Source organism: Papaver somniferum, chromosome 9 (genome assembly GCF_003573695.1).
Source record: "Papaver somniferum cultivar HN1 chromosome 9, ASM357369v1, whole genome shotgun sequence".
NCBI lineage: Eukaryota > Viridiplantae > Streptophyta > Magnoliopsida > Ranunculales > Papaveraceae > Papaver > Papaver somniferum.
The window spans coordinates 113,559,408-113,584,377 of record NC_039366.1 but is presented as its reverse complement, the minus strand read 5'-3'; the positions used below and the strand labels follow the sequence as shown (position 1 = coordinate 113,584,377).

The following is a 24,970-nucleotide window of genomic DNA, read 5'->3' as shown; positions in this document are numbered from 1 at the left end:
GTTGTTGAAGATCCGTAGCTATAACAATGAGAGAAATCGAGATTCTCGATCATTATTATACAGTGTCATAGTATTATTATATAACATCAAAGTCCAATTGTATCACGACCTTAACAATAATACTACGGTGATATGTATCACTCCCCCTTAGTCAATACTCCATCTCGACCATGGAAACTACTCCCCCTTATACAATGATCCGAAAACCATATGTATTTGTAGTGTGAACTACAATATTTCTCCCCCTTTTTGTCAATATAATTGGCAAAGGTACAAAAATGGAAGCATAATGAAATTTCCACAAGAGACATTTCATGACCAAAAGAAAAATACATATCAACTTAATTTAGATGCAATATAATAGCCGAAGCTAACAGCATTCATCAGGGAGTTTTAAGATACAAGATAACCCCTATAAAATTCCACAGACGCACTCCCCGCAAGATATTACCATTAAGCACAAGTTCAAAAGAACTCTCCCCCATTTGATGTCATTCCCGAGAGAACAATAAGAGCGACCTTAATTTCGAAAGAAAAGAAGGATTTTTTATTGGACACCAAAAACCAAAGGAATGATTCTCTATATCCAAAGCTCAACTAAATTGACCACAAGTAAACCCATGATTAATTCAATTGGAATACGCAACTAAATCAAACCACAAAAGTGATCAATTTAATTGAAAGTGCTCAACATAAGTAAACTCACGGAGCTACGACTAGTCAATCACACGGAGATGACTAACTTAACCGTTCAAATACTCAACATAAGGAAAACCTTACGGAATATATGACTACATTAACCAAAGAACATGATAGTGTAGCCTTTCATATACTCAACACAAGAACTTGTGGAATATATGAAAACTCAACTAGATTAATTACAAGAGAACCTATAATTAATCTAATTGGAATACAAACAACCAAACTAATCACCGAAGTAATCAATTTAATTATTTTGGGATCAACATAAAAGAACTTATGGAACCCCGACTAAGTTCATCATAGAATATGACAACCTTAATCGTACATGTACTCAACATAAGAAAGAAGACTTATGGAGTACTAACTAAATAACCAAACTAGTTGATTAATTTAGTTCCTAATGCTCGACATATAGCATCTTATGGAAGGATAAATTTTTGATGGGGGCGTTCTTTGATGGGGGCATGAGGGACAAATCAGGAGTTGACATGTGTTTTTCATATTAATTGATTCCACTAATTTTGCTTCCAAAAATATCAAAGATAAAATATAAGCAATTAAGATAACCAATATTTTCTCAAAAAATAAACTTGTCTTGTTTTTTTGGAAACAAAATTTGTTGGAATCAATTAATATGAAAAACACATGTCAACTCCTGATTTGTCCCTCATGCCCCCATCAAAGAACGCCCACATCAAAAATTTATCCCTTATGGAACCACCAACAAAGCCAAGGTAAATCGACTTAGTTGTAAGGTGCTCAACATAAGACACACAATGGAGCCTTCACGGTCAAACATAATAAAATGGATCAATGAAGATCAATACCGTGGATAACATACAAGGATCTATTCTATTTTCCATCATAATGATATAATAGACTTTATCCTTGTTGAACAAAAGATTTTATCCTATTTTCCATCAAATACATGACTGCATAGGCATAACTTTTGTATATGTCAAAAGTCCATTCGTCCTTTTATCAATACGAATACCGATTCATGAACGACTTTACTTTTGACTGCAATATGGGACCTTCAAGTTCACGGACGTAAACAATACATATCCCATAAAAATATTGCAATATCACAAACCATTAAAATACTGCAATAAACATCATCCTCCAAATATTTTTAGAATTTAATACCAATAAACCTAAAAAATAACATAAGAAGATGAAAACAAAAATAGCTATGTGTAGTCACAATCATCGCTATTCAAGGCACTAGTTATTTTTCCAAAAAGAAGACATCTTAGGCATATAAACCAAAACAAAGACGATCAAACTAAATCTTGTCTGCAACCAGAGATTGAACATGAAAGAGTTCTTCAGTTGCCATCCTTAGTTCGCCTTTTAGGTAATCAAGGTTTCGTGTTGCGATACCAAGCTGTTCGCGTACGACCTTAAAGTCTTCAAGAAGATTTCCTACCAGTTGTGAAGAAATCTGAACTGGCAGTTTGTCTTCGTTTTCATGATCAAGAGCATGAAAGCACGAGATATTAATAGGACAAAGCTCAACATCATCAAACGTGTTGCTTCCCTCCATTGTGTATTGAAAAGACTTTAGAAAATATTTTTGCACTTCTGGAACACATTATAAAAATAAGGGATTCCATCAAACCCTAGGAAACAAGACGTTCGTGAGGGTTGGTGCGTGTACTAGAGAGACGGGCCTATGAAAGACCAAAGAATCCCAAAGAGAAAGAGAAAAATATGTTGAGGTGCAAACGGAATAAGTAACATCGAATGCAGTACAATCCTGACAATTTTTATCAAGATGAAAATCCTAAGAATCATGAGCATCCGTTTTTAACAAATCATCATAAAAAAAAAAGATGCAATCATGAACATGTCAGGGCGTAGTAAGATGAGCATGTTGCTCATCATTATTCACTTGTTATTTTTCCTTTTTATCGGTATTTAGCAAACTACCTGGTTTAATTGAAGAAGCATTATCAAGAGAAGACTTAGAAGTACCTGGGTTAACAACATTTCATGTTTTCTTGATATTCCGTCTTAGTTTGTTTATATGAATCTTCAGATCAGAGACTCGATTGTTGACATGTAAGAAGTCTGAATTGGAAGTCTTGGATTCACAGTCCTTTTTGAGAGAATTAGAGGAACCTGACCTTTTCTTCCTTCTGTTCCTTTTTCTCTTTTCAGACTGATTTAACAGACCCTTTAGACTTTTGCCATTCTTTTTTCTTCCTTTGTAGAAATACTTCGAAGGAACATGGCAAGGATCAACTTTATCACACTTCATCCCTTGATAGCGAAAGTCCTTGATTCTCTCAATCTATGATACGGGTTTAACATCTTCTTTAGACATCCATGTAAGAATGTTACGAAGTTTTTCATTCATTTTCCGAAGACGACACCTTTGCTCAGAGTGTCCTTTGTTCCCGCAGAAATAGCAGTGAAAGGATTTATATTCAGTGGTTCTCTTACTAGCAGACTTTGTTGGAGTAGAATCCTTGTTCTTGCAAGCTGACACGGGTCTTTCACATGAAGAATTATTAACGACTCTAACAAAGTTGATATTACCTGTGCTTGGAATGTCTATACCTTTATAGCCCAGACCACGTGTATCACGATGTTCTTTACATGATCCAAGCATAGATGATAGCTTTGTAGAGCTAGTGTTGAATCTCTTCAGATTTTCCTCCAGAGATTTTACCTTCTCAAGCACAGCCGCAAGTTCAGTTTTCAAGGATTTTTCTTTGGTAAGAAACTGATGTTCTTTGTCCTTGAACCATTTACGCTGAGATTCATATCTTGCTTCAGTTTCGTCAAGCCTTTCTTTTAACACACCGAGGTTACGAAGAAGATTATCGCATTCAGTTTTTTTTTAGCGAACCTCTTCTTCATGATATTTAACGGTAGATTGTAATAGTTTGTATCCACCATCATAACCCTTGAAGAGTTTTCTCAATTTTCTGTTTTCTTGACAGAGAGGACCCATGAATTTTCTCAGGGAAGCAGTTGTCTTTGTTTCTTTTAATTCACGATTAAACAACATGATGTATTGAGAAACTTCCTCATCAACGCTCTGTTCTTCTTCTGAATCACTGTCATCTGAAAGATCATCCAACTATTTATCAAGAGATTTTTTCCATATGAATGCAGATTCGGCAGAAAGAGACGAGGAGGAATTTTTCTCAAAGGTTTCAGATCTCTGAAGCTTATCTGAATAACCCTGAAATGATGTTGCGTTATCAGAGATAGTACTCTTGTCCATAGAGTCAGATCGCTACAAACACAGAGTGATGAGGTCTTAAACGTGTTTGCCAGCTCTGATACCAATTGAAAAAGCGGGGGTCTAACGACACCACCTAATATTTCGCTTAGCAATATGTATGGACTAACTCTGAAATACTTTGCTAGAGAATCAACTAGACAGTCAGACTCAATATAGATAAAAGTGTCTCAAGGAGTTAATATCTCTCTCTTGATTTGATTTTTACTCAAGATAAAAACAATAGGGAGTATTTATCAAATACAAGGAATACTTGGACGGTACCAAAGACCAATGTCCAAGGATCAATCAATATCAATCAACAACCAAAGGTTGGATTTCCAATTGATGATCACGAACGCACAACCTGTATTATTTCAATTATGTAAAATATAATGCGGAAAAGAAATAACACAGACACCAGAAATTTTGTTAACGAGAAAACCGCAAATGCAAAAGAAACCCGGGATCTAGTCCAAATTGAATACACACTGTATTAAGCCTCTAATGACACTAGCCTACTGCAAACTAACTTCGGACTGGACTATAGTTGAACCCCAGTCAGGCTCCCACCGATCCAAGGTACAATTGTACTCCTACGCCTCTGATCCCAGCAGGATACTGCGCACTTGATTCCCTTAGCTGATTTCACCCACAACCAAGAGTTGCTGCAACCCAAAATCACAGACTTGATAATAAACATATCTGTCTCACACAAAAAAGTCTATCAAAGGATAAATCTGTCTCCCACAGATAAACCCTAGGTTTTGTTCCGTCTTTTGATAATCCGGTCTTATATTCCTGAAGAACAACCTAGATTAATCAATCACCTCTCTACAATCCTTCCTGAATACACAAGAGGATTTTCGAGCAATCACAAACAGTGAGACGAAGATGTTTTTGACTTCTTTATCTTGCCTATTGGAGAACTCTCACGATATCAAGCCAATCAATCGATTGTACTCGTACGATAGAAGACGCAAGATCAGATCACACAACTACGATAAAGCAGTATCGGTCTGGCTTCACAATCCCAACGAAGTCTTTAAGTCGTTAACCTGATTTTAGAGAAGAAAATCAAAGGTTAATGGAGATCGACTCTAGCGGGCGCACTAGTAGCGCACAGATGTGTGGGGATTAGTTTTGCACAATGCTAGATGTCTCCTTTATATAGCCTTCAAATCAGGGTTTTGCCTTAGTTACAAAGCAATCCTTATTCACCGTTAGATGAAAACCTGATTTAGATTCAAGCTAATATTTCTCAACCGTTAGATCAAAAACTTAGCTTGTCACACACACTTGGGTAGACGTTTACTGGGTTCGTGAAAACCATTCCCAAACGTGTACGTGTATGTTGGTTCAGCATAGTAACCCAAAAGGTTAACCATATGAGCATTTTGTTATTCTTCACCATAACTAGTTCAATTGACTCAAATGAACTAGTTAAAGAGTTGTTCAATTGCTATGAGATCTTATGTAACTACACAAGACATAATTAAAACAAAGATGATTTGATTCGATTGAATCGGCTCATGAACATTATAGCCACGGTTTGCATAAAGCATTCCTTAGTAATTTAATGTTTCATGTTCAGAGCACATCTTTAGATCATAACCTCTTAAGTTCACAAACAAGTTCGCGGACTTAAGTTAATCGGTTGAGTTTTCCAAACTCAGCAGAAATTCTCGGAAAGAGGACTTCCGCCAGTTCGCGAACTCAGCACACAAACGAGTTTTGGAAAATCCAGCAGAAATTCTCGGTCGAGAACTTCCGACAGTTCGCGGACTTGGCAAGCCAATTCCACAATCTTCCCGATTTCTCTTGATCAACAAAGTTCGAAAACTTCGGTTCAAGGAATACATGGTTATGTAATCTAAACTCTCATTTCAATCATTGATACATTCTCAGAGGACGCTATATAGCTGTTATTCACAGACCGATTCACGTCAGAGAAATTCTCAAAGTGATTGAAACTTTTCATGACTTCGTCACTAGGTGAAGATAAACTTGATCAAAGCGAAACGCTTTACCAACACACGATTTCGAGATAAAAGACAAGCAATGAATGCTCAGATCGAAATGTCAAATGTGTATGATCTAGTCTATATAGCATACGACTTTTGTCTCATAAGAAGTAGGAGATAGAAGAGATAGACTTTTGAGTGATAGATAAGTTCAAGTCTCCACATACATTTTTGTTGATGAAGTTCCACGGTTCCTTGTATAGATCTTCCTCGTTGTATGATGAATCGCCATGAAGTCCTTGATCTCAACTACACTTTTTTATCCTAGTCCGAGACTTAGCTATGTAGGCTAGAAATCAAGACTAATAGTTTTGATCACTAACATTGACAAACATGCTTGAGATAGCAACGCATGAGAGGTGACCGAGCTATGCTCTAACAATAACCAATGTGCGTCCTTAGTTAGAACGCTCGCATCCGTATTAGAATCGCCAGCGTCCGTCTCTATTGCGCCAACGTCTCAATCTGAACGGCTGCAAAACCCTTTGATCCAACGACTACATTTTTTCAATTCTATAAATACTCCTCATTTCAACTCTAAATTCACACATTCTACACATTCTTCCCTCTCAAATCATCTACAAAAATGCCTCCCAGAGTTCGTTTTGTTAGATTCACTCAACAAGAGGATTTAGCTATTTGCAAAGCCTACGTTTTTCAAACACAAGATGTTGCTGCTGATGTTGCTACCGGTAGGAATATATCACAATCGACGTTCTGGCTAAAAGTTTTTGAAATGTTCGCTGCTGAAACGATGAACATTAATAGGCGTTATTGTCACGGATTGGCGCATCCTTTTAGTGTAATTAGTTATAATGTATCGGAGTTCATCTCTCAACTAATTGAGAATCACAAAAATAAGCTCAACGGTGAAGCCGAACATGAAGTGGAACCCAGAACTCTAGCGATGTGGAAAACATCTCACCGCGGTCGTCCTTTCGACTTCCATGCTTGTTTCAACATTCTTAGGGTGCTCAACAAATGCGATCCCTACATTGCCTTAGGGATTCCACCACCCGTCGAGAACTGACGCCGCCTATGTAGTAGTTTTTTTAATCTGATGTATTTCTTTCATTCTCATGTATGGTGTGGTTGTTCAATGCAATATGTTTTTATTTATGAAATTGATGGTGCAATGTTTAATCGAAGAAAAATTTAAATTACTTGATATTTATGGTTTTAGATAATCGTAATAACACAGAATAAACAACAAATTAAATAACATAATACCATAGTGAATCGATTTGTCCTACAACTTCAATCAGCCCACTCCACCAAAGAACACCTAGGACATTCCCAGAAATGCCTTCCATATGTATCTTCTTCAGAAGAAGTCCGCAAATGCATAAAAGTCCTCCAACCGGGCTTTGAGCATGAACTGATTCTCTGTGGACAGTGTTTATATTCGTGATCTCCATATCCACAATGCTTGCAGTGTAATAACTCCTTCTTCAATTTGACTTTAAGTTTGAAGTTTTTGCAGAGTGTTGCAATCTTTTCTTCTTCTTCTTCTTCTTCTTCTTCTTCTTCTTCTTCTTCTTTTTTAATCTTCATAGCATCATCTAGCATATGTGGTTCCTCCGGAAAATTGGGATCTTGACATTGCAAATACCTGAGCTTTTCCGGTCGTGATTCAATCACCATTCTGATGCGTGAACAACCTTCCCGCGGACACTTTGAATACATCCAAGGACATTGCATAAGATAGTGGTTATCCATGAAACATAATGGGCATACCTCTTTTGCTTCGACACATAATATTTGCTTCGCTTCGCCTTTAGAGAACATGGTGGATGATGAAAAATAAATCGGTTGGTTTGGTTTAGAATAAAACCTAGTGAGGTATTTATAATAGAACATAGGCGTTGGTAATTCAAGCGGGCGCTCAAAGGAAAGCCGCAGGCGATTTTACTACAGACGCCAACGACTAAATTTCCATTTCCAACGACAAACTTTTCTTTCTCGACCTATAAATTTCATTCCTTCCATCTCCAAAATCACATCTTCTTCTTTTTTCGTACATCTCTCCTCCTTTGCAAAAATGTCTGTTAGAAATCGTGGTCCCAAGTTTACTCAAGAAGAGGATATAACTCTATGCAAAGCATATTTCTTTCATAGGGTAATCACTGGTGTTGTCATTTCTCATGGAAGTTCTTTTTGGGAGAACGTTTTTGAAATGTTCGTCTCATTGACGGGAGGAAACCGAGATGCTCGTCGATTGCGTGCTCGGTTTCATTCTATTATGCTTGCAGTCCATTCATTTCTTGCTCTGGTAATAGAAATTGATCGAGAAAAGTTCATCGGTGTAACTGAAGATGAAGTGATCCAAACAGCTCTTGATAATTGGGAGGAAGCTCACGGTAAGCCTTTTCGTTACGAAGCGTGTTTCAGAATTCTAAAAGATGGTCCATCTCAAGCACATCGTTACTGCACTCGAATGCCGCTGCGGAATTTACAATGGAAGAAGATGTTGCTCTTGTTCGATGTTGGTTACATCGTATGGTGAGACCAATGAACAATGACAATTCCTGGAAAGAGTATTGGGACATTTTGTAGCATCGGGGAACGAAGCCATAAGAAACAGTAAGAGCCTAGAACTAAGAATTGCATTCATCACTAATGAAGTCAAATATAATACGGAAGTATTGTGGATGATTCATCGTAGCAATTCTGGATTATCCAACGAAGAACTGGAAACCATCGCTCAGACCAAGTTTACCGAAGAAAGCGGGAGAGAGTTTAGGCATTTTGAATGCTACGAACTTTACGGAGAGAATGTCGTTGGATTTGATGTAGTTTGATGTTTTTGTTGTGGTTTATTAAAATGTAGTTTGATGTTATTTGCAAGTTTAATAAATTGTAATAAATTTCACTTAATCTGAAATAGAAATCTATTTTAAAATATAAACATGTTCATTTATTGATATTACTGCCAATTCTTTTACAAGATATAAACTTATTAGACAATAATAAAAACTTCAATAAAAATCAAGTACAAGTTTTGGCCTCATGTTTATCTTCATTTGACGTATTTTCCATTCAACGCGCTCTTTGACAATTTCACCTTTGTTTTTGAATTTTTTGTTGTTAACTTTCAAAACTGGAGCTTTTCTTTGCCTTTTAGCGGAACATTTTCTTGGAGCAACTTCTAAAACTTGCACTTCCCTTTTACAATTTTCAATCTTTTTAAAACTCCCACATATCTTAGAAACAACGGCTTAAAGTTTTGCATCCATTTTTAGAAGAAAAAATTCAAGTGAATGTTGGTGTGAGTGAATTGTTTGAAGATGGTGGTAATTTATAGAGGTAAAAAGTGAAATTCGAATTTTAAAAAACTACCCGTTGGCGTTCATGGAAAAAATGCCGGCGCTCAACCTTCGGAGGCCGCGTTGGTCCTCCCGGCGCCTGCGTTGGATCTACCGACACCAGCGTTTTAACTTGGCTTGCGCGCCTAACGCCCAGTGCTTTACCTGGCTGAACAAAAGAATTTGTTTGTTCATTCCCACATGAATTGCCCTAACAGTGTAACACCTTGTGCGCCATTATTTTCCATTTGAAACTTGAAAGCATATGTTTCTCGAGCAATCGCTCCCGAAAATGGGACGGAGAATCAAAGAAGACACGGATCAGTAGATAGCCAGATTTGCATTAAGACTAAAGGCTTAGTGGTAAGAATTTCTTTACCAAAAATATATGGATTTAGTTTGATTTCCATTTATATAACCCTAATATCTTTGATTTTGATTTCCTATCCTTGTATTATTTTCTTGAATATATTTTGGATTCTATGTTTCCCTATATATTTCTCTATATTCATTCTCTCAGTAATGTTTTCATTTAGCCACATTTGTTTTTTTAGAGGTAGAGCAAAAATGATGCAGAACAATAAGTATGAGCAATTCAAAGGGCAACCAAGATTACCTAAACTTGCAATACCAAAACGATATGATTTCCTATTAAAACCAGATCTTATTGATTGTAAATTTACAGGGGCTGTTGAGATTACAGTTGATATCAAATCAGAAACTAAGATTTTAGTTCTTAATGCAGCTGAACTTGTGTTGCATCATGATTCGTTTGGTATAAACACAATGCCTCTCATAAGGTAATAATCTTTCTTGTTATTGATTTTGATTTGAGTCGATTTTGTTCTGTGAATGTTAACCTTTAGCAGCATGAATAGTTGACTGAATGTGCAAAATGGGCTATTGATTTTGTTGTTTCTTTTCAAATTTTTTTTTAACATACTTGTGTTTTATTCAGATTTTTCGACCTTTGGCAGTGGAATTGCTGGAAGAAGATGAGGTTGTTGTGTTTGAGTTTGACGAAACTCTTCCTCTTAATGAAGGAACTTTGGGGATTGGTTTTGATGGAACCTTAAATGATAATATGAAAGGGTTTTATAGAAGGTGCTAACTTTTCTTTCGCTTCTCTTGGTTGTATATCGAGCACTGTCATTTGTTTGTTCTAACTGTAATGGGTTTTTTATTGTAGCACTTATGAGATTAATGGCGAGAAGAAAAATATGGCTGTTACACAATTTGAGCCCGCGAATGCTAGAAAATGTTTTCCGTGCTGGGATGACCCCGCTGCAAAGGTCCATCTATAATTCTATCTCAATTATCTTTAGACAAGAACTTTAGTGCTAAATCTTTCTAAGAGACTGATAGTTACTTATGTTAATTAGGAGCAGAAGAATTTGATGTACTTACAAGAACTAAAGACTAATTGTAGAACCGTAGAGGATATTTTATCTTAACATTATCAATGTTATACATAGATCCTTGAAGCCTCTGGGCTCTGGAGTCCTCGAATGAACTTCTGCTAGACATTATATTTATTGGATCAATTTCTTTGAAGTCCTTAACATAAACCATGATATATAAGGGAGTTATTATGAATATTGCTATAGTATTGTTAACAGGCTACGTTCAAAGTTTCATTGATTGTGCCATCTGGACTAGTGGCAATATGCCAATCATTGATGAAAAGCCGGATGTTGGTGTTCCAAGAATCACCTGTCATGTCAACATATTTGGTTGCTGTTGTTGTTGGTGTTTTTGATTACATAGAGGCCCATACAACTGATGGTATAACCTAACTTGTTTTTCTTTCTCTGACAAATCATCGTGATAGTCGAAAGGCTAAATATTATGTATGCTGCAGGAATTAAGGTTCGCGTATACTGTCAAGTGGGTAAGAGAAATCAAGGGAATTTTGCTCTGGATGTAGCTGTGAAGTGTCTTGATCTGTTTCGACTGTATGTGGCACAAATCTGGATTTTTGTCAATTCCATATGCTTCATGCTCATTCGTTAAACAGACTTGTGATTTTTGTATCCTACAACTGCTCTATTAGTTTCGCAAGCTAACTTACTGGATGAACTTGATCAGATACTTCAAAAGCCCCTACGCACTGCCCAAACTGGATATGATCTCCATCCCTGATTTTCAAGCTGAGGCCATGGAGAACTATGGTTTGGTTGCATATCGTGAAACTGTTTTATTGTATGATGATCAACATTCTTCAGCTGCAAACAAGCAACAGGTACTTGACATATCTTGAGATTGACCTACATTTCTCATCTATTTTATAAGCAATCTCGATTTTTTATCAGGGGGCTTGCTTGTCCGAGTCTCAGTTTTCTTTTCTTCCTTTATTTAATCTGTTATGTTCAAAACAGAATAATGAAATACAGCAAAGTTGAATGAATAAAATTAACTGAAAATGAAGCAAATGTAAGGGAGCCATTTTTTTACAAGCTATACTTAACGCAGTATTGCACGATCACACCTCAAAATAGTAATGTTAATGACCCAACAATGCACTTGTGTCCAGGATTAAACTGTTCAATGTAACCAATGAATAACACAGAGAAAGATTACCCACTCGAGAACTTGGCAACAAGAAGGAGAAGGAAATAAACAAGCAAGTACAAAGCAAGAAGAGGGGAAAAGAGTATGGGATAGTAGCCAGCTCTGGTTTGGAGAATTCGTCTGGCTATAAAATGTAAAATAAAAGGCGTGCAGCAATGGCTAGTCAAAACAATTGATACGCAGTCTTTTTCTTTCCTTTGCCTATAAAAGCTAGACAAATTCTTCTTTCTCCTCACACCAGAGCTGGCTACTATCCCGTGCTTTTTCACCTCTTCTTGCTTTACAATGCGCACTTGCTTGTTTAATTTTTTTTCTTGTTCTTGCTGCCAAGTTCTTGAGTGGGTAATCTTTGAACAAGTGGCCTTGTCTCTTACATTTGCTTCATTTTCAGTAAATTTTATTCATTCAACTTTGTAATATTTCATTGTTACGTTTTAAACATATTTGAGTATGAGATATATAATGAAATGTTGGGAGATCAACCGAGAAACCAAATCATATTATGTAGATTGAGTTACGTTGTTTTGTTTTTGTATGTTAGAACAACTGGTTTTGATTTGTTGCTTCAACCATTTTTTTTCCTAACCTTGTGTAATAACCTTGTTGGATGACTATTCCTGCTCCGGATTCCTCTACCCTGATTGGGCGTCCTAATGGTCAACTTGTCAAATGGGATTAGGCTACCTTGCTGGTCACAAAGATTATCTCTTGGTGGATACAAATATAATTGAATTTGGTACTTTCCTCACGTACTTGTTATGTGTGCCTCTTTTAAGGTTTGTATTACTGTTGCCCACGAGCTGGCACACCAATGGTTTGGGAACCTTGTAACAATGGAATGATGGACACACATATGGCTGAATGAGGGGTTTGCCACATGGGTATATCATACACGCCTTTCCCTTTTCCCTTTTAAGACTTGCATATGCCTATCCTATAGCTAGCATCAATGGAATAGTTAAACACGACCTTTTGAATTCTGGGCCGCCTTTCGGCAAGTACGGTCGTGGGCAACTCTAGGACATGAGCCCGACTTAGATAAATTTACTGTCAATCCTGTGAAGAACATGAGCCTGGCTTAGACTTGGACGAATTCATGGTAAACCCTGTCCTTGGGAACTCCTACCTATACTTCCAACATTGTTTTAAGCTGTCTGACATTTATCGCCCTTATTCTGAGATCAAAGATGAGCTACTGGGCAGCTGATTGCCTGTTTCCTGAATGGAATATCTGGACTCAATTTGCTGACCATAGTAATGAAGGTCTTAGGCTGGATGGACTTGCAGCATCACACCCAATTGAGGTAATTGTTCTTGCGTGTACTAGTTGTATTGTCCTTTAATCTTTTTTAGAATACGTCATGCTTAATAGACTTAAGCCGCCTCGTGTATAACTTATATTGTCACTTCCCTTTCTATTATGGTGGTATTACATTTCAGGTTGAGATTAAACATCTTAGTGAAACTTTTGAGATCTTTGATGCAATAAGTTATAAAAAGGTGCATCTGTTATTCGGATGTTACAAACCTATCTTGGTGCTGATTCTTTCCAGGTTTGTCTATATTTTCTTTACAGATTTACCGTTTATATCTCTTTATATCCCGGAAGTTTTACAGTTATCCTTCTGGAGTTTGCGCACAGATGAAAAGCCTTTGGTTATTAAATTTTCCACCTCTAATCTTTTTTAGTCTGTGCCCAATAAATTCATCTTCAGTATTCTTCATTCTTCTCTAACTTTTACATTGTGACACTTAGATGTTTTAATTATGATTTTTTGCTTGTAAGTAGAGATCACTTGCTTCGTATATAGAGGAGTATGCTTGGTCGAATACAAAGACAGAGGATTTATGGCTATCTCTTGAGAAAGGATCCGGGGAGCCAGTTAATATGCTAATGAAGTCATGGACAAACCAAATGGGATATCCAGTTATATTCGTACAACTCAAAGATCATAAGTTGGAATTTGATCAGGTAACGTGTTTGCTTCTCCCACATTCCTTTTTCGACCAATTACTGCCTTGACAGGTATGTAAGAGGACATTGAAATATGTCGTCTTCCTAATTTCCATACATTTATACTATCTCCTCCGGATCCATGAACCTAAAGGTTTATATAAACCATTGCAGTCTCAGTTTTACAAAGCGGAACTAGTGGGGAAGGTCAATGGATTGTACCGATAACATTATGTTGTGTTTCATATGAAGTTCAAAAGACCTTTTTGTTACGAGAGAAAACTGCGTCTCTCGATGTAGCAGAACTTGTTGGTCCTTCAGATGGGCAAGGGACCCAAGACAAGTGGATTAAACTTAATGTTGACCAAGCAGGTTTTTATCGGGTGAATATGACGATAAGCTTCAAGTCAGGCTTAGATATGCTATAGAAGCCTCAGCCTTGAGTGCAACAGATAGATTTGGTAAGATGAGTCTCAATATTAGGTATACTTTCTGCTAGAATGCCTTAACAGTTAACTCACATTATTGTCTTTGGCAACAGGCATTTTGGATGATTTTTATGCCTTATCTATGGCTTCAAAGCAGTCATTGTCATCCTTATTATCCTTGATGAGTGCTTACAGGAAGGAGCTCGACTATACTGTCTTCTTACATTTGATCACCGTAAATTTCACTCAGTTTTCTTTTTATTTTGCTAAGGTCTTGTATCTGAATGTGCCATATTTCATTCCTTCACACCCAATCACTATTTCAATTGCAGATTAGTTACAAAGTTGCAAGAATAACATCTGATGCCACTCCAGAATTATCAACTTATGTTAAACAATTCTTCATCAATCTCTTCCACAATACTGCAGAGTAAGTAAATTTATTTATTTTTTTATTGATTTTTTTTATTTTTTTCTTTTGCTCTGGTAAATTAACATTTGTATTATGTGGTGTTAATCCTCTAAAAATAAATCTTTGCTCGAGTTCTTTAATCAAATGGTTTACTGTACTGGACATTATGTTAGGAAATTAGGGTGGGATCAACAACAAGGAGAGAGCCACTTGGACGAAATGTTGCGTGGAGAGGTGTTGACTGCTCTAGTTATCTTCGGACATGCTCCAACAAGAAGGGAGGCTTTGCGACGTTTTCATGCATATGTAGATGATAGAAATACACCACTTCTCTCTCCCAACACGAGAAAGGTTTGTCGAATGTAAATCGTCAATTTTTGTCTCCTCGTGTCACTTCGCTTGTTTTTCCATGTGTTTTCGTGATGTTAGTTGCTCCTACTATTTTGTAGGCAGCATATGTTGCTGTTATGCAGACCGTTACCACCTCAAATAGACGAGGCTATGACGCACTTCTAAACATTTATAGGGAGACTGATCTAAGCCACGAGAAAACACGTATTTTAGGTACTTCCATCAAGTTATTCTGGTAAATCGTTCAGCTGTTTCTCCCTCTATATTGTTGCTGAATATTTCCTCCCGTATTGCAGGTTCTCTTGCCTCTTGTCCTGATCCTGGCATTGTACTTGATGTTTTGAACTTTATGCTGTCATCTGAGGTAATCAACTTTTTATATGATTACGTTGAAGGTTCATTTTGAGTGATCAATGAACTCTCCATAAAGGTTTTGATTCATTAATCAACATTGTTGTGTAGGTTCGACGTCAAGATGCATATTGCGGTTTAGCTATAAGTTGGGATTGAAACTGCATGGGGTTGGCTGAAGGTACTTTTTTCTTCTTTAATCCTTTGAAATCATAAATAGCGTGCTTCAAGCCGAACACTGAACTTCATATCTAGGACAACTCTTTAACTCACGATATGTTTTGTACAATGATTTGTTGTTAATGTTATCTAGGAAAACTGGGATCACATCTTGCAGACTTATGGTCCTGGTTTCATACTGACACGCTACATTTCCTGCATTGTCTCACAGGTAACTCTTGAGTTCTTAATCCCATTCCATTTTGCAAATTTTCCTTACAGATATCTTTAGGCTTTCAATTAACAGCAATATGTCTACACGGAAAGACGTTTGTTTTGATTATTTGAAAGCCCCAACTATAATCATACATAGCTCTCGTTCTTAACTGCAAAATATATCCATTTTTTTCAGTTGTCATCCCCCGAGAAAGCAGCTGTAGTAGAAGAGTTCTTTGCTACACGTACCAAGCCTTGTTTTGTCAGGGCATTGCAGCAGAGTCTCGAGTGGGTTGACATCAATGCAAACTGGGTTCGAAGTATTGGGGAGGAGAAGTCTTATGAAGAAGCAGTCAAGGAGATGGCACGCAAGAGTTATTAATATAGTGTTTTTCTAGCGGAGATCCTTTTAAAACAATTTAGATTTTTGTAAGCAATGCTAATAAAATTTGATATTCTTTTTTAGGTTCACTTACTAAGTTACTATCCATATCCGAACATGTCAGGTTCATATAATAGCCATCATGTCTTCAAGACATGTGTCATTGTTGGATATCTTGATTGTGATGCTCTTAGGATGCAGAATAATAACAAATAAGTAACCAAGATAGCAAAAAGCAACTTTCTAAAGTAGGTCTCAGATTCAGTTAATTTGCTGAGATATCGAACCCCAAAAACAAGGCTTTTAACTAAAAGTGGCCGGAAACATATGGTACTACTAAAATGGGAGGAATTTATTTGGAGCTATTTTCCAAGGACAACTTCTACTAGTATGGGCAGTCATCAGGATATTCCACATTCAACCTTCATATCTACTTCTCAGCACCAAGAAAAAATTCAAAAAAACATCTAATGGCTGCTGCTGCATCTCATCATGAAGAAATCTCCCATCCATTTCACTGGCACTATGCAGATATGGACGATAAAAACTTTCAAGTCCATGGCAGAAGTCTCCTCTTCATCATCATTATCTTCTCCCTCCTCCTAATCCTATGTCTGCTATGTCTTTATGCTCGCTGGCCATATCGATACCGCAGATCATCAATATCATTTCCGACCACAACCACAACCGCAATGGCAACAATCAACACCACTCTTCACCCAGACCCTCCGTGCGGTAACTCGTTAAGTGGGCTGGACCAGGATACTATAAATAGCTTCCCGGTCATCTTACACCGTTCAGGCGATCCCAACTCGGCGGAAACTCAGTGTTTCATTTGTCTTAGCGTACTTGAAGATGAAGACAAAGTTAAAGTACTTCCTGGTTGTAACCATTGTTATCATCTCGAATGCGTTGATAAATGGCTCAGCACTCAATCTAGCTGCCCACTTTGTCGAGCTTCACTGGTGGTTAAAAAGTCGCTTCCGGAAGCAATAACACTCCCTTGATTGACTCATGAGTCAGACCAGTGATTTGTACAAAACATATCTGAAGTTGCCAACTTTTTTTGTTTTTCCGTCGAGTCTTATAGTTGCAGTTTTCCCGAACTTTGAATAGCAAATGTAATGTAAACTTTAAGGAATAAGTAAATGTTTCTTTTCTGATTCAGAGAGAATCTGACTTCCTCCGTGCCTAAATAGTTCTCTCGTGGAATTCTTTCGGGAACATGACTTGGTCTAGCCTGAAATAGTTTTTGCCCGGCAATCAGCTTGTAGTTTCTTTCTGATGTAACGGTTTAACAAATAAAGGCGTATGCGGTCGGCAAGCTTCCCGATATTGTGTGTCTTTATAAGGCTTGAACTATTTATGATGCAGGTTTTATGTCAAATTCTGTTATTCGATCTTATCTCTTCTTTTCATTCCCCTTCAGACACCATTTATGTTGCAGTTGCACTATCCCTTTTTTCTGTTACAATAGTTTACATATTATATCCCAACACAGTTGATGGATTTATATGATTTGTTTCGAATATGTTGGATGTACACTCGATGGTGCTGTGGACTTGGTAGGAATGTAGTAGAAGTTAGAAGAACTATGCTGCACTTGTCTTGTCAGTGTCACTGGCCAAAATAAAATATACTACTAATAGTGTACTTGGATTTTGAGAAAGTTTTTTTTTTTTTTTTATAGAATCGAGGAAATTTAAAAGTTTGGGAATTTTTTAGAAAGAATCCTAAGAAGGAATCGTAAGAAAGACTCTGAGAGTTTTATGTTTCTTGAGAACTTCCCCCTCTTGGTTATTACTCACCATGAATTCAGAGAGAATTCTGAATAGTATGTGAAAATTGGGATCGTTTACTGATTTGATTGAAGACCCCTAGATTTACAAGGGTCAGGTTCTCAAATATTTTTGAACATTGTGTACTACATCTTGTTTTCACTCCAAACTTCATCAAAGAAGTGGAAAATGTGATCTTCTCCGTTAGTTATCCAGTAATCCTTTTGGTTTTAGAAAAAAAAAAAAAAAATGATAGTTTCGCTTTTTCAAGTTAACATATTTTTAGAAAAAAAAAAACAAAACTAATCTTAAAATCTAAGGTGACCAAACTTGTGGTACAAAAACCTCATTCAAATGTTGGGATCCATTAAAATTCCATCTTAAACAAAATTGATACAAAAATCCCAAATTTCAAAATTTGTTTCATCAAATTCTTTGGGGTTGTTAGAATGCTCTCATTTTTGATTGGAATGTGGAGACTTATAAGAAGTACATGTTGTTGGGTGCAATAATCAAAAACAAGGAAAAATCAAATAAGCAAAAGTTATTGATACTTAGCTCCTTTATAATGGAAGTGATCGATTTGATGAAACGAATGAGCTCCCTATATCTCCGCAACAGCAACAAGGCAAAACTTTGGAAAAACAGAGTGAGTCACGTGTTCAACACGTTGCCCTTAAGACATTAGCGCCCGGCTACACTCAAGAGTGATGCTATAACCCTCACAGGACAGATATCTCCAGGATAAAACACCCTAATACACCTACTACTAGCATATGTAGTAGATGCTCAACTTGAGCTTGGCAACTCCGAAAAAACCATAAAGGAAAATCTCGAACGCTTGAGACAACAATATAAAATATTTTTTTCCCTTGGGGGTCCCTCTAAATATAGAGCAACCCCTTTCTCATAGATTTTACAAAAATAGTGAATTTGTTTATATAATTGACAAATACAACTTAAGAAGAAAAACTCCCCGATGTGGGACTAAAAGGTTTATATAGTTTCTTAAAACTACTAAAAATTGGAAACTCCACGATGTGAGACTAAAAAGTTTCATTCACAAAATAAAACAATAAATTATCATTTTTTATTAAAACTTTAAAAAATTATTTTTTTATTAATCGTTTTCCAACAATCCCCCACATGAATGAAAACTCAATAAAACATGAAAACACAGATAGATCTTGGTAAATCAACATCCCAACCTCACGATCCAAACAGACTGATCGTGCAAGTGTTGAAATCATACTAGTCATTTCTACGTCCTCTCCCTCACACAAAAGTTTGTTGACCCCAGGGTCATACTATGGATTGCATAAATCATAATAGTATTGAGAGCTTTCATATTTAGTTCTCACATGGTGAGACTATAGGTATCTTTCACCAAAGTGAAAAAGCATGAACTAGTGAACCCTTAGTGACCTTTAGGTCCTAAGTTCCAGTAATACCAAAACCATCAAAACGAAAATCACATAAAAAGCGCAGAAAATACCATTTTAGGCAGAGGTGTCCATGAGGTCTTGAACCTTTGCTTAGTGAGATATTACCGGAATTACTTGCTAGAGACAGTGAACTATGTCTTGAACTGCTAGCATTTGATGTAATTCGTGATAACAACCACGGGTGATATCTCCAAGATTGTTGCCAAGCTCGTGCCGTTTTGTCCAATTTGGCCCTGGACATATCCTGTTTCTCAGAATGCTCTAGAGAATCAAAGCTCATATTCTCATAGGAAGCGGCCCACTTCCTCATTCAGATAGGTGAGTTTCCATAAAGAGTGTTACTGCTACACCCCACTTCAATCTTAAATTGAAACTATAGAACTGATTAAGACTTCTTAAAAGTACTCCTTCACATGTAGTCACACTATCACGTCTACACCATAGGGAAGGGACAGAGAATAAAATTCTCTGATAGTGTTTACCTTTACCCACCACAAATTAGTTGTCTCATTCGAAACCTTGATCTTGGGATCTCCAGTCGTCAAGGTTGAGTATCCTTCATGGCAAGTTTAATTTATGAGCTTAAGCCCCTTCCCCCTCGATGCATTTCTAACTATCTCTTGGGATAAACCTTTCGTCAAAGATTGCGCGATATTCTCCTTGGACTTTATCCAATCAATGGAAATAACGCCGATTGAGATTAGTTATTTTCAGCTTTAGCTATTATATCTTGGCTAACACAATGTATAGATATAGATGGCACATGCCTATGCCAGAGAGGAATGTCTTCTAAAAAACATCTTAGGCACTCGGCCCCCTCTCGTGCTTTATCTAACTCAATACTCTCAGATTCCATAATGAATTGAGCAATATATGTTTGTTTTTAAATCTTCCAAAAACAAACCCTGATGCTAGAGTGAAACATATCCACACGTAGACTTAGACTCCTCTGAGTCAACTATCCAGTTTACATCACAAAGTCCCTCAAGGACAGCAAGATACCTTTGATAAATCAAATAAAAGGTAATAGAGTATTTTAAGTACCATAATACTCTACTCAGTGCATCTGAATGCTATTGCTCTGGACTATAATTATATCTACTTAACTTACTCACAATATAGGCAATGTCTGGACTTTTACAGTTCATTAAATTCATCAGACATCCTATAACTCTTGAGTATCAAGTTAAGATACTCCATTACCCTTTTTTCTTGAGTCTACAAGAATAATCGTACGGAGTACAAGAAGGCTTACAATCACACTGATTGTATCTCTTAAGCACTAATTCAAAATAATGAGAACGACTAAGACTACATATGTTAGATTATTTTCTAATCCTCATCCCTAAGATTACATCAACATGGCCTAAGTCTTTCAAGTCAACGTTCTCATTCAGCGCATGTTTTTAGTGGAATTAATCACATCTATGTTTGTATCAAGTATAATCATATCATCAACATACAAGCATACAACCACACAAGCATCCTTAACAAGTTACTTGTAAATATACTTGTCAGATTCATTAACTTAAATCCACTACACATTATCACATGATCAAATTTTCCATGTCACTGTTTACGTGCTTATTTTATAAATCATACAAAATTTTGTTCAACTTACAAACTTTGTCATCATAACCTTTCACTACAAAGTCCTCAGGTTGGTCTATGTAAATTTCTTTATCTAATTCACGATTTTAGAAAAGCTGTCTTAACATCCATCTGATGTATCTCTAATTTGTTTATGACAGCAATAACAATTAGCATCTCAACGTAAGTAAATCTCGTCACATGTGAATAAGAATCAAGGAAATATACACCTTCTTTTAGTTTATAGCCTTTAGCTACCAACTTAGCCTAATATTTTTCTACAGTTCCATATACCTAATGTTTCCTCTTAAAGACTCATTTACATCTCATGGTCTTATTCTCTGGAGGTAAACTATAAACCTCCCAAGTCAGGTTCCGACGGACTGAGTCCATTTCACTAAATGAAGCTTCTTACCAGAATGGGGTTTCAGTAGATATCAAGGCTTCTTTACAAGTCCAGGGCTTAGACTAAGCTAGGCATGTTATGAAGTCGGCTTCATAAGAAGTCTCAAGTCTAATTGTTTTACTTCTCTTAGGCTCAACCTTAACTTTATCTTCCTTTAAGATAAGTTCTGACTATTTGAAAATAAATCTAGGGGATCAACAACACATCTCTAATGAGGTACATGTTTAAGAATAAACATGTTCAAAGAACTCAGCGTCCCTAGATTATGTAATAGTATTCACAACAAAGTCAGAAAAAATCACACCAAAGTCTGAAAAATCAGAACACACAACCAAAAATCTATATGTAGAAGTATACTCAGCATACCTTATATGAAGACACAATCAACATTTTTGGTTTCTATCTACTTCTTTTAGGAAGACGAATGGCAAACTTAGTCAAACACCCCCACACTTTGACACATTCATAAGAAGGTCATCTACCTATCCATAAATCATATGGAGTTTTTTCTGATCCTTAAGGGTACTCTATTCAGGATATACTAGTTAACATGACTGCCTCCCCCCACAAGGCCGCAGGTAATCCTGAACTAATCAACATGACAATTATCATCTTCTTAAGGATGCAGTTGTTATGTTCAAGTCTTCTAATTGGTTTTGAACTTCAAGTTTATACATCTTAAGGCTTCTAAGGAATCATCCTTATCCCTAAGCAAGTATACAAGACAGTACCTCTTACAATCATCTACGGAAGTTATAAACCATCTTTTACCACATTGATTTTGGGTTGAACTCATGTCATCTAGGCCTAACTAAATTAATTCTAAAGGCTTAGAATTATTCTGAACATTTGTGCTAAAAGGTTTTAAAGCATATTTGATTCTTCACAAATTTCACTTTTGTGTTCAAAGTCCAAACTAAATTTGGGTACGCAGCCTATGCTATCCAGTTAAGCATTGACTTATAAGTTTACGGTTACAAGCTTACCACATAAAACAATCAATCACATAAAGAAAGCACAAGAATCAACTATGTTCACATCATCAGATTTTTCCGTTAAGCTTATATAGACCCAAAGTCCTATAACTCTTGCTTAAAAAATAACTGCCATGTTACAACAAGTTTTCCAGATTCAATTAAGATCTTAAATCTTTTTCCATCTACAATAGAACAAGATACAAGATTCTTGCATATGCTTGGAACATGAAAACTCCATTCAATGTGAGAGTATTACAGATATGAGCTTCTGATCAACCTTTTCCTTTTATGCAACCTCTATTGCAGATGAGTTACTAAAAAAGAGTTTCTCGACATCCCCTATCCTCTGATAGGAGGTGAACACGTCTCTGTTTCAACAAACATTCTTGGTGGCTCCAGAGTCCACCTTCTGGTCTCTCACATTGGTTGTTAAAATAACTTCCAACATCATGTGAATAAACTCGTTCTAATTTGTTTCAACTAAATTAACATTAACTTTCTACTTATTAAGGTTTTATGTTGTCTACACTTTACTACCGTATGGCCCGGAATTTTACAAACATAACAATCACCCTTAATTAAAGTAACGCCGGATTCAGTTTTACGAAACATACCTTTCTTATGAAGACTACAGTTAGAGTTGTGTTTGATATTCCCGCCTTTGTCAGCTTTGGAAGATTTGTGTTCATCCACATGCGCCTGGTAGCGATGTTCCTTTTCAATTTCATGTCACAATCTTCGTTTATACTCTGACCACGGACACGGTAATTTCCCAATCACCTAATACACCACATCTCACAAACCTTAGTTCCGAAACGGAAGATAAAATATGAGTTTTGAAGATAATATCTAGATTTACAAACTTCGTTTGAACCACTATATCAAAAAACTCATGATTACCCCATAAAAAATACTTTAGTTAGCAACAAAAGTTTGCCCGTCAGAATTTTTCAGGAACATTTGTCTGTTTTGTAAAATATCAAAAAAATACTTTTAAAACTCCAAAAATTCTGAAATTTTACGTGGGTAACTGTCAGGATGTCTACTACTTTGTGTCAAAAGGGTTCATCGAAATTATTTTTAGGTTAAGAGATAATATCGAAACTCTACAGCTGACCAAAGAAATTATTTTTGTTTTTCACCCCACAATTAACATCCATGATTCACAAACCAACCAACCATTTTCGATTATTACAAATTATAATGTCTTAAGATTGTTGGGTGCAATAATCAAAAACAAAGAAAAATCAAATAAGCAAAATTTATTGATACTTAGCTCCTTTATAATGAAAGTGATCGATTTGATGAAACGAATGAGCTCCATATATCTCCGCAACAGCAACAAGGCAAAACTTTGGAAAAACAGAGTGAGTCACGTGTTCAACACGTTTCCCTTAAGACATTAGCGCCCAGCTACACTCGAGAGTGATGCTATAGCCCTCACAGGACGGATATCTCCAGGATAAAACACCCTAATACACCTACTACTAGCATATGTAGTAGATGCTCAACTTGAGCTTGGCAACTCCGAAAAACACCATAAAGGAAAATCTCGAACGCTTGAGACAACAATATAAAATATTTTTTTTCCTTGGGGGTCCCTCTAAATATAGAGCAACCCATTTCCCATAGATTTTACAAAAATAGTGAATTTGTTTATATAATTGACAAATACAACTTAAGAAGAAAAACTCCCCGATGTGGGACTAAAAGATTTATATAGTTTCTTAAAACTACTAAAAATTGGAAACTCCACGATGTGGGACTAAAAAGTTTCATTCACAAAATAAAACAATAAATTATAATTTTTTATTAAAACTTTAAAAAATTATTTTTTTATTAATCGTTTTTCAACACATGTCACCAAAAAAATTAGCTTCAAATTCATTGTGGGTTGTGCTCAGTAAAAAAAACGGCACTAAAATGTGAAGATAATGTTAATATAACCATGTCAACGGATCATTTAATATCACTAAGTTTGCCAATGGTTATAGCAACACCTCATGCGAAGTACAACGGTAAAGTAATTCTTACTGCAAATAAATAGGCACTTGAGGTCCTGGTGGTGGTTTCTGTTTTCTTTATTCTTGGCCAGAGAGTTAAACAGCTAAAGATGACGGATGGCCAAATACGCCAACAGATTTCTGGCCAGCTATAGTCCATCAGTGAGGAGGTCCAGGAATGAGCACTGTGTCAATAACAATCAATCGCAAGAGACATATTATAAGCTCATGCATTCCTGGTAGCGCGTCAGAAGCTAAAGCTCGCACCGTAGTCCTCCCTGCTCGTGTCGTTGATGCATCGGTCAGTGGGAAGGAATCTAGTCAGTGGTACTGAACCAATTGTCCCAGGATTAAAATCGGGCCTATACGAATGGGCCTAGCACAATGGGCCAATGTCCACCTTTCGGATTTATAGACTAGGAATCACACTCAAAGGAGGATCCCCGTGACCACATGCATAATCATGTTTATGCCCTTTGTGATTGTCAACCTACATAACCACAGGCAGCAGCTGATCAAGGTCACAAGAACTGTCCCGCAGTGTTCACATGTTGTTATAACTTTTATATTACTGCTAACTAACTGTCAAATTCAAAGGCAAAAAGAAAAAAAACAAAACTGTATGTAGCAGGCAGGAATTACTGAACTGAACTGAAAATTTTGACCATTAAAATGTGATGA

The 24,970-nt window shown here is 36.5% G+C and overlaps 1 pseudogene; it reads left to right on the top strand.

Annotated features, from left to right (window-relative positions):
- Positions 1-9,833: 9,833 nt before the first annotated feature.
- On the top strand, positions 9,834-16,261 carry LOC113312437 (annotated as a pseudogene).
- Positions 16,262-24,970: the final 8,709 nt, after the last annotated feature.